The sequence below is a fragment of the Saccopteryx leptura genome, chromosome 3 (assembly GCF_036850995.1).
Source record: "Saccopteryx leptura isolate mSacLep1 chromosome 3, mSacLep1_pri_phased_curated, whole genome shotgun sequence".
NCBI lineage: Eukaryota > Metazoa > Chordata > Mammalia > Chiroptera > Emballonuridae > Saccopteryx > Saccopteryx leptura.
This window is the reverse complement of record NC_089505.1, coordinates 330,233,805-330,242,125: the sequence shown is the minus strand read 5'-3', so window position 1 is coordinate 330,242,125 and position 8,321 is coordinate 330,233,805. Positions and strand designations below refer to the sequence as shown.

At 40.4% G+C, this 8,321-nt stretch overlaps 1 pseudogene; it reads right to left on the bottom strand.

The window, feature by feature from the left end:
- Positions 1–6,514: 6,514 nt before the first annotated feature.
- Positions 6,515–6,883, bottom strand: LOC136398034 (replication protein A 14 kDa subunit pseudogene; annotated as a pseudogene).
- Positions 6,884–8,321: the final 1,438 nt, after the last annotated feature.

Genomic DNA, 8,321 nt, shown 5'->3' with positions numbered 1-8,321 from the left:
ACGCAGACACTGTAGACACGTAAACTAAAACTGCACTTTCTTAACACTAAATGTAAACTAAAACTGCATTTTCTTTACTTTAAACAAAACTAAAACTGCACTTTCATTACTTAAAATGAAACCACAAAAACTTAATTGTAAAAAAATGCACTTTCTTAACTTTATACTTAACTGAAGCTTAATATTAGTATTTTTTATTTAATCATCACCTGTTTTTGCCTTTTTAGTTGCACTTTCGGCACTTTCACTTGCAGGACTTTTGAATAAAAATCTATCCAAAGAGGTTTGCTTTTGCCTGCCTTTTAAAATGTTATAGAAATGTGACAAACAAGTGTCATTAAAAAGTGCTGAAGCCCTGGCCGGTTGGCTCAGCGGTAGAGCGTCGGCCTAGCGTGCGGAGGACCCGGGTTCGATTCCCGGCCAGGGCACACAGGAGAAGTGCCCATTTGCTTCTCCACCCCTCCGCCGCGCCTTCCTCTCTGTCTCTCTCTTCCCCTCCCGCAGCCAAAGCTCTATTGGAGCAAAGATGGCCCGGGCGCTGGGGATGGCTCTGTGGCCTCTGCCTCAGGCGCTAGAGTGGCTCTGGTCGCAACATGGCGATGCCCAGGATGGGCAGAGCATCGCCCCCTGGTGGGCAGAGCTTCGCCCCATGGCGGGTGTGCCGGGTGGATCCCGGTCAGGCGCATGCGGGAGTCTGTCTGACTGTCTCTCCCCGTTTCCAGCTTCAGAAAAATGCAAAAAAAAAAAAAAAAAAAAAAAGTGCTGAAGCATGACCAGTTGAAATTTTTTCTGGGTGTTTCTTTTCTTTTTTTTTTTTTTTTTAATCAACGAGCTTTTTTTTTTTTTTTTTTAATTTTTATTTTATTTATTCATTTTAGAGAGGAGAGAGAGGGGGAGAGAGAGTGAGAGAGAGAGACAGAGAGAGAGGAGAGAGATAGGGGGGAGGAGGTGGAAGCATCAACTCCCACATGTGCCTTGACCAGGCAAGCCCAGGGTTTCAAACCGGCGACTCAGCATTTCCAGGTCGATGCTCCATCCACTGCGCCACCACAGGTCAGGCGGGTGTTTCTTTTCAATGAAACTTGAAAGCTTCTCCCACATTGCCAGCATGTCTTTAATTTCACTTGTAGAAATCACTTCCTCCGACTCTCCCTCCTCCTCACTACTAATCTCTTGCAGAAGCTCTGTATGTTGCATCATCTGTAGTTCCTTCAACTCCTCAGTTGAGAGTTCTTCCTCATGTTTCTTGACAAGTTCGTTTACATTGCCCTCATCTACCTCCAGACCCATTGACTTTCCGAGGGACACAATCTCCTCCAATGCTTCTACCTCGGTCTCAGTCTCTGGTTCGAATCCTTCGAAGTCCCTGTCTGCAACAACATCAGGCCATAACATTTTCCATGCCGAGTTCAAGGTTCTTCTTGTAACCTCTTGCTATGCCAAATCAATAATGCGTAAACATATCACAATGTTGTAGTGATCTTTCCAAAACTCTGTAAGGGTTAGATTTGTATTTTCAGTCACCTCAAAGCAGCAGTGGAACAAGTGCTTTGTGTAAAGCTTTTTAAAGTTGGAAATGACCCGCTGATCCATAGGTTGCAAGATTGAAGTCGTGTTGGGTGGGAGGTAGAGGACTTTCACGAATTTGAACTCATCAAAAATGTCATCTACAAGACCAGGTGGGTGGGCTGGGGCATTTTCAAGGATTAGTAATGTTTTCATCGGGAGTTTATTTTCTTGAAGATATTTCTTTTTTTTATATTAATTTTAATTGGGTGACATTGATAAATCAGGGTACATATGTTCAGAGTAAACATCTCCAGATTATTTTGACATTTGATTATGTTGCATACCCCTCACCCAAATTCAAATTGTCTTCCGTCACCTTCTATCTGGTTTTCTTTGTGCTCGTCCCCTCCCCCCACCCCCTCCCTCTCCTTCCTGCCCCCACTCCCCCCCTGGTTACCATCACATTCTTGTCCATGTCTCTGGGTCTCATTTTTATGTCCCATCTATGTATGGAATCATATAGTTCTTAGTTTTTTTCTGATTTACTTATTTCACTCTGTATAATGTTATCAAGGTCCATTCATGTTACTGTAAATGATCCAATGTCATCATTTCTTATAGCTGAGTAGTATTCCATAGTATATATGTATCAAAGCTTTTTAATCCACTCATCCACTGATGGATCAAAGACGAGATTTATCCATTCAATAAAAAACTGCCGCGTAACCCATGCCCTAGCATTGGTGCGCCACATAACCTACAGTTTTTCTGTTAGGATCTTGTGAGTCTTAAAGGCTCAAGAATTTTTGGAATGATACACTACCAGTGGCTTTACTTTACAGTCATCGCTAGCATTTGCACACAATGCAAGGGTCAGATGGTCCTTCATGGGTTTATGGCCTGGCAGCTTCTCCTCTGCGGTGATGAAAGTCCTCTGGGGCATTTTTTCTAAAACAATCCTGTTTTGTCACAGTTGAACATTGGTTGGGGGATGTAGCCTTCTTTGCGATAGTGCAGCAAAACGTGCGATGTACTCCTCAGCTGCCTTAACGTCAGCACTTGCAGCTTCACCATGCCTCACCACCGAGTGGATACCAGATCTCTTCTTGAAATTTTCAAACCAGCTGTGACTCACCTTAGATGTATCTTCTGTTGCCTCTTTTGAGGTTGATGGTTCTTTCTTCTTCAAGTCGCTGTAAATAATACGTGCCTTTTCACATATTACGGTCTCCATCACTCTATCTCCTGCCTGCTCTTTCTCTTTCACCCATACCAGCAGAAGCTTCTCCATTTCTTCATGGATATTTGTCCTTAATTGGGACAGAATTGTAGTTCCTTTCACTGGATTTGTGCTTTTGATGGCATCCTTTTGTTTAAGGATGGTACAAATTGTAGATGTATTGTGCTTGTACAGCCTTGCCAGTTCAATCACTCGTACACCACGCTCATGTTTTTCTATTATTTCTTGCTTTACTTCTATCAACATCATTCTCTTCTTCTCACCACTGTCCTTTACACTCACTTTCTTCAGCCCCATGATAGCACACAAAAAAAGTTAGTAAAAAATGCAAAAATGATGCAAGAATGAGTACAGTGCACAAGATTCAACTTGATTCTGCGGGTAACACGTGAGAAAGAACAAGATGCTGGTGTTGTGCTGCCGATACTGGACCCATGCGCCAACGCACCAACTAGCGGCAACTTCCTGAATCACTACTCCTATCTCAGAACTTCGTTCGGATCTCGAACAAAAATGCGGACCAAGTCGCAGCTTGTATCATAAAAATTCATATGTTGGTCTGCTTGTATCTCAAGGTACCACTGTATATAGTGTCATTCAAAGCCCTCACAAGCATTATTTTATTTAATTCTCACAACAACTAAATGAAATAAGTACCATTCTCCCCCTCAACCCCCCCCTCCCCCCAACACACTTTACAATTGAGGAAACTGAAGGTTAAGAATAACTTGCTAAAAATGACCTGGTGGCATTTACAGAGCTGGGATTTATACTGAGGGAGTCTGACTGCAGAGTTTGATTTGGCCACTACACTGGACCTGTATACCACTTTATACTTTAGAAATCTTATTAATAAACTGAAATAGGGTAGATTGTCACAAAGCAAAACATCTCCATGTGATAGCTTTAAAAAAAACTAGTTTATTTATTTTTTAGAGAAAGCAGAAAGGAGAGAGAAATATCAATTTGTTGTTCCACTTATTTATGTATTCATTGGTTGTTTTTTGTATGTGCTCTGACCAGGGATCAAACCTTGGCATATCAGAACAACACTTTAACCAATTAAGCCACCCAGCCAGGGCTGCCTGTGATAACTTGACTGCAATGCATACACATGACCAACAGTGAGCCACAAAAGCAAAGATACAGTAAGCCAACTTAATACTTCAGTAAATCACACCTTAAATTTTATAAAATAACCTGTATCTTTATACCTCAGCTTGTTTGCAATGTAACCACGAATTATGAAATATCCTTGAGACCCATTAAAGTAGTAACTCTCTATAAGTTATAAATACCATGGTAGCTAAAATAAGCATGCATTAAATATGTCATCAAAGCTTATAATTTTCATATTTAGAAGAGACCTTTGTAAATCTTATTTCAACTCCCTCTTTTCAAAAGAGGCTAATGAAGTTAAGTAACTAACTTGCCCAACTAAGGTGACACAGCTAATTAGCAGCAGGACTGTACTCAGAGCTCAGGTCTCCTGGCTCCCAACCAGTGCTCTTTCCCTGTTGTGTCCATGACTACCCTGACAGTGTGCTCCCTCTGAGAACATAATAGGCTTTCTAGGTGGGACTCAGAGATGTCTGTGTAGCTAATTTTGGTTAAAATTGCCTTTTTAAAAAAAGCTTTTTATGTTGTTATTGATTGATTTTAGAGAGACAGTGAGGGGAAGGGAGAGGGAGAAGGAGGCGGAAAGGGTTCACTTGTTGTTCCAGTTAGTTGTACATTCATTACCTGCTTCTCAAATGTGCCCTGATCGGGGATTGAACCTGCAAACTTGTTGTTTGGAGACGTTTCTCTAACAGACTGAGCTAACTGGCCAAGGCAAAAATTATCCTTGTAAAGGTTTTGGTAAGGAAACAACATCTTGGTTGCGAAGTCTTCACTGAAGCTTAGGGGATAAATAGAGAGCTTGGGTGTTCCCCTCTCATGCTGACACACCTTGCTGTCCTGGAGTCTGATTCTAGAGCTACTGCCTGACCTATTGAGAATTTAGAAGAGGACAGGACATTGGGGCTGTGGATTTGGATGACCCATTTAAAAAATAAAAACTCTCCAATGAAATTTTAAGGGATGCATTCTTCTGATTTTGGTAAATCTGTCTGTAGAAAATACAGATACACAGGACATGCTCCCTGCTGTTAAGGAGCTTGAAATCCAATGAAAGAGGCAAAGCTCAAATAACTTGCCTGACTGGTGTGGTACAGACATCATAAGAACATGGCCCCACCCCAGAGCAAGCATAAGAAGAATGCTATAGCAGATGGTCATCACAGGAATGCTTTTCTGAACCCCTGAGTCATCAATATGGCTAACCCCTTTCCATCTTTTTTATAGGACACTCAGACTTCAGTTACATTCTTCACCCTGAAGTGTTATCTTTACTGATTGACAGTTGGCTAGCAAAATTCTTCCCATGGTTTGGTCAGTGGCTCTTTTCATTTTTGGTTTAATGCCTTCAACAATAACCACATTGGAGGGATAACAGATTATGTCTGGTAAGGGTCTGGATCAGGTATTCAGTATCTTGCCTCATCTATCTCCAGCCTGTCTTTCCAGCCCCTTTTCTTTCATTCTTCATACCCTCAACATATCACCCATATAAATGAGACTCTTACTGTTTTATATTATTCTTTTCCCAGCTTGCTTAATGTTCTAGGCAGAGCTGGCCACCTGTTTCTCTGGCCTCCACAACTGTCAATACTTCCTATCATACAGTGTTTAAAGAAGGTATCAGCCCAGGTGGCTAGACTGGTGATTCTGCCAAATATTTAAAAGAGAATTGGGACTAAAAATAGAAGAGGAAGGACTCTTTCCAAATTCATCCTATAAGACCAGTATTACCCTGATACCAAAGCCAGATAAAAACATAACAAAAAAAAAGAAACAAGTACAGACTAATATCCCTTTTTTTCTAAGAGAGAGAGAGATGCCTGACTGATGGTTGCACAGTGGCTAGAGCATTGACCTGGGACACTAAGGTCCCAGATTCGAAACCCTGAGGTCACTGGCTTGAACACAGGCTTACCACTTGGAGCCCAGGGTCATTGGCTTGAGTACAAGATCATCAACATGATCTCAAGGTCGCTGGCTTGAGCCCAAAGGTCACTGGCTTGAAGCCCAAGGTTGCTGCCTTGAGCCCAAGGCTTGAGCAAGGGGTCACTGGGTCAAACAACTAAAGTGAATTGACAATGAATTAATGCTTTAGATCTCTCTCCTCCTCTTCTCTGTCCCTTCCTGTCTCTCTCTCTCAAAAAAAAATTTTTTTAAGGAAAGGTGAGTAAGAGGGGGAAAGGGAGACAGTGAAAAGCATCAATTCATTGTTCCACTTACTTGTGCATCATTAATTGCTTCTCATACATGCCCTGACCAGGGCTAAAACTGCGACCTCTGGGGTCAAGCAGGCGACCTCAGTACTCCAGGATGATGCTCTATTCCCTGTGTGACCCGCTAGGGCCCAGTATCTCTTTTTTTTTTCCATTTAAACTTTTATTAATAAAACACAAAACTAAACTCAGACAACTGCTTTGTTTTTGCATCTGATCTGACCATATACCAGAGAATTCTTTATGAGGACATAGTAAGAACTGTCAATATATCAGTTCCATTAAAAATGGCATACTGAAATATCTAATTAAGTTAGGTAAATGAAATTAAAAAGAGAACAAATTACATCTTAAAAATAACAGGAATCTCTCTCTCAAATATCAGGGGACTTCTTTAATAGTCTTCAATGTAGCTCAATTATAGTCAAAATCAATCGGATTGCACAACCCCAAAAGGGAAAAACTGAGGGAATTTATGGATAGTTTTCACAGCTTCACTGTAAAGTCTAAGAGCAAAAGGATGGTTGTCTTCTTCAAACTGGACATAAGATGCACACATGATGGTTGCCTTGGCTGTTACTCTTTCAACTACTTCCACGATTTCAGAGATTTCTTCATCAAGAGGTTCCATCAACTCAATGGTTCTAACTTTGCCTTCTCCATCTGAAAGAATAAACATTTTTCCAGTGGGATGAATCTTTTCCAGCCTCCCTACGAAGCAGACGGGCCAGTGAATGAAGTGAGATAGCATGCTGGCGTTGATGCGCGACTTGGGCAATTCCATCACTTCCACAATCATTGCTCCAGTATCTCTTTTGAATATAGAAAATAAAGCAATGTATTAAATAGATTATACACTATGACCAAGTGGAATTTATCCCAGGAATGCAAGTTTGGCTCAACATACATAAATTATTATAATACGCCACGTTAATAGATTAAAGAACAAAAACTACATGAGCATCTCAATTAATACGGAGAAAGCATTTAACAGAATCTAACACCCTTTTATGAAAAAAAACCCCTCAACATACTAGAAATAGAAGGGAACTTCTCAACCTGACAAAGAGTATCCATGAAAAATCCAGTTACTTTTATACTTAACGGTGAAAAACTGGATGTTTTCTCCCTAAGATTAGGAATAAGTCAGGAATGTTTGCTCTTGCCATTTATTTTCAACACTATACTAGAAGTTCTAGCCCAAGAAATTAGGTAAGAAAATAAAAAGCACATTGATGGGAAAGAAATAAATAAAACCATTTATAGATACATGATATTATATATTATATATAGATAATCCTACACAATCCAAAAAAAATAGAACTAAAAAACATTCAATAAGATTGCAGAATACGAGATTAACATACAAAAAATCATTTGTATTTTTATACATTACCAAGGAACAATCCAAGATTGAAAGTAAAAACTATTGAAAATCACATCACAAAGAAAAAAATAATTAGGAATTAATTCAACAAAAGAAGTGCAAGTACACTGAAAATGACAAAACACTGTTGAAAGAAATTAAAGAAGACCTATATAAATGGAAAGACATTCCATGTTCATACATCAAAAGACTGAATATTGTTAAGATGGCAGAACTCCTTAAATTGATCTATGGATTCCATCCCTATCAAAATTCTAGTGGCCTTTTTTGGAGAAACTGACAGTCTGATCTTACAATTTATATGGAAGGGCAAGGAACCAGAAACATTTTTAAAAATTTTTTTATTCAGTGAGAGGAGGGGAGGCAGAGAGACAGAATCCTGCGTGTGCCCCAACCAGGATCCACCTGGCAAGCCCACTAGGGGGCGATGCTCTGCCCATCTAGAGGCATGCTTGCAACTGAGCTCTTTTCAGTGGTTGAGGTGGAGGCCATGGAGCCATCCTCAGTTCCTGGGGCCAATTTGCTCCAATTGAGCCATGGCTGCAGGAGGGGGAGAAAGAGAGAAAAAGAAGCAAGGAGGGGAGGAATGGAGAAGCAGATGGGCGCTTCCACTGTATGCCCTGACCAGGAATTGAACCTGGGACATTCACATGCTGGGCTGACCCTCTACTACTGAGCCAACCAACCAGGGCCAGAATCAGAATATTTAAAACAATCTTGAAAAAGAAAAATATAGTTTAAGTACTCTCACTTTCTAATTTCAAAGCTTACTACAAAGCTATAGTAATTAATACAGTGTGGTACTGGTATATGGATAGATATATAGATTAATAGAATAGAATTGAGAGTC